The 2,960-nt window shown below is 41.6% G+C and overlaps 1 long non-coding RNA gene across 1 annotated transcript; it reads left to right on the top strand.

Moving 5' to 3' along the window:
* The first annotated feature begins 417 nt into the window (after positions 1-417).
* On the top strand, positions 418-1,800 carry LOC130519626 (uncharacterized). The gene is made up of 2 exons (XR_008948389.1): positions 418-655; positions 1,291-1,800. It is a non-coding gene; the product is annotated as an uncharacterized LOC130519626 (long non-coding RNA).
* The last annotated feature ends 1,160 nt before the right edge of the window (positions 1,801-2,960 follow it).

Below are 2,960 nucleotides of genomic sequence, written 5' to 3'. Positions count from 1 at the left end.
ATCATCATCATTAAAAATCACCTTTAAGTCATCAAAACGACTTCATGGGGAATATGATAAGATTTTGTTGATTAAATTCGAACAGAGAATCTGTTCTGATGATGATGTTTGATGATAATGATGATGATGGTGATGATGATGATGCTGTTGATGATGATGGTGATAATAATAATAAGATGATGATGATGATGATGATGCTGATGATGCTGATAATAATGTTGATGATGATGGTGGTGATTATGATGATAGTGATTATGATGATCTTTGAGGGTGGTGATGATGGTGATGATCCTGATGTGATGATGATGACATGATGCTGCTGATGATCTGTGGTGATGATGATGCTGATGTGCTTCTGATGATGGTGATGCTGCTGTGATGCTGCTGCTGATGCTGCTGGTGTGCTGCTGCTGATGATTCCGCTGATGCTGTTGATGCTGATGGTGCTGATGATTACGCTGATGATGCTGATGATGATGATGATGCTGGTGATGATGATGCTGATGATGATGATGGTGATGGTGTCACCAGTGAAGGCTGTTCTCATGTCTCAGTGTCTCCACTCATCAGTGACTCTCAGCAGGTTTTTGTACAGCTGTGTGTACAAACTGAATCACTGTGGTAATCGGACCAGGAACCAAGCTGATTGTCACCAGTAAGTACTTTTACACTCAGCAGAAACAACAAAGATTTGATGCTTTTGATACAAACTAGAAGCTTTTTCATAGAAATGTGGAGTGTGGAAATGATTTGAAATATTCTTCTGTTAGTCTTTGACCTGCTTTGATACTTTATCTGTCAGCTAAAGGAAACATCTCCAAAGATTACATAATTTCAATCATCAGTTTCTCACCAAATATTGTTGAGTTTTCTTCATTTTCACCTGTTTTTAATACTAACTGCAGAACAGATTTCTACCTAAACGTATTTTAAATTGACTTTGGTTTCTTGGCTCGTGTTTGATGGAAGTGAGTGAAAAGGTTTTGGAAAATTCACCCAAATTAATTGAGCTTAAATTATCATTTTAAATGTATAAAATTTATATTTTTGTATCATTTGCTGGTCATAATTTTACTTTGTTCAAATATTTAATTGATGTTGTTTATATTCAAAATGACTCTGAAATGGTGTAAAATATCTGCTTTAGTGAGATTTTCCTCATATTGTTGCTGAAGATTGAAGGTTTTATTTGCTCAGTGTGTTTGTGATGTTTTCAACCAAACTCCTAAATTCATTAGTTCCTGTTGAACTTTGTGTGAGTGTGTGAATTTCTTCTTCATGTATTTTCAGGCTCCAGCCTCCCTCCTCCTGTCCTGACAGTCTTCCCTCCGTCCAGAGCTGAGCTCCAGTCCAACAAGCCACTCTGGTCTGTCTGTCCAGACTCTCTGCACCTTTTGCAGAGGTGAGCTGGTTGCTTGGTGACACTTCAGTGAGCAGCGGGATCTCCACCAGCACTCCTGTCCAACAAGCAGACCAGACTTTCCAAATCAGCAGCCATCTGTCCATCCTGACGTCAGACTGGGACGCGCAGAAGTTTACACCTGTAAAGTGTCTGTGGGCTCCCAGACTGCAGAGAAAGCATCAAGAAGTCCGAGTGTGAAGAATAGTGGAGGAGCAGCAGCACCATTTCACATCTGCTTCTTTAGTCTTTGTGCTGCATCAGCAGCTTCACATGTCAGAGGAGACCAGTCTGCATGCTTGGAATCAATGTTGTCACGCTGAGCTGCTGCTCTTGGAGCAGCTTTGCAGCTGCTCTGTTTTTACAATCTTTCAATAAAAACTCATCAAGTTGAAGAAAAAGAGCTCTTTCTGTTTATTTGGACTCTTCCAAATGTTGTTTTCAACAATAATCAATAAGAGTTCAGTGATTTTAGTGTCTTGTCTCAGGACAACAGAAAAATCAGATCTATAATAAAGTGAAACTGAGTTTTTCATGCTTCATCTGTGAAGCGTGGCCTCTGGACGCCTCAGTACTTTCCCAGATGCACCTGCAGGCCTCCTCACTCATTTATAGCTGCATCTAAGTGGAGCTCAAATGTCAGCTGTGTAAAAACTGAGGAAACCGTCTCATAAAATGAACTGAACTTTAAACTGTTTAAATGAAAAAATGCTTCCTCATATATTCACCCAAAATAGTCAACATAATAATCACAGATAGGATCCATGTAGGCCTGCACTGTGTATTGTCCCTAGTTTAGACACTGAATGTTCTCCTTATTCAGTCATCATCTGACAGCTCATGCTGAGTTTGAACGACACTCCAAAACTCCTTTTTGATCTTCAATAAATACTGGGCAACCTTTTGAAAAGAACAATCTTCTGCTACTCTGTGTCAGGTTTTTTGGACTCAAGCATGCAGACAGGTGCCTTCTGAGTGGAACGGCCTTTCCTCCTCCTCCTCTTCCTCCCCGACATTGAGGCTCCGAAGAGGAGGCTGGAAAATTCCTCGTGAAGATGTCAGGGACCATGTTTTGTCCTCCCTGGAGTGTGTAGGACACATTGCAGCTGACAGAAGCCTCAAAGTGGTGATGGGTTTGAAGCTCAACAGTAAGGTGTGATGTAAGGGTGAGGGAGGGAGTCTCTGGGTGGAGTTCCCACCATTTTCACCTCCATGTGCTGTGTTGTGTTTGGAGCACTCTAGTTCTGTTGTCAGTATTCTCCCATTTTTTTCCAATCCTTGAACCAAACCTGGACAAACGTCCATAATTCCAGTTCCGTATTCAGAGAGGTGCCTGCAGCAGCTGAGAGGAGAGAACAACACAAGCATGGATTCATTCATCTTCATGCTGGCTGAGAACTTCCTGCTAGAGCTTCAACATCGGAGTCAACAGGGTCTCCTTCTACACAAGGGTGACGTGTCTGAGCTCTAACTACACTGGTTGCATCACTCAAGCACATTATCGTCATGACAACGCTCCGTTTAGGCATCAGCAGTCATCGATACATTTATGCACTGTTGC

The sequence above is a fragment of the Takifugu flavidus genome, unplaced genomic scaffold (genome assembly GCF_003711565.1).
Source record: "Takifugu flavidus isolate HTHZ2018 unplaced genomic scaffold, ASM371156v2 ctg1015, whole genome shotgun sequence".
In the NCBI taxonomy this organism is placed as follows: Eukaryota; Metazoa; Chordata; class Actinopteri; order Tetraodontiformes; family Tetraodontidae; genus Takifugu; species Takifugu flavidus.
Note: the sequence above shows the minus strand (reverse complement) of the source record. Positions and strands in the feature narration are given on the sequence as shown.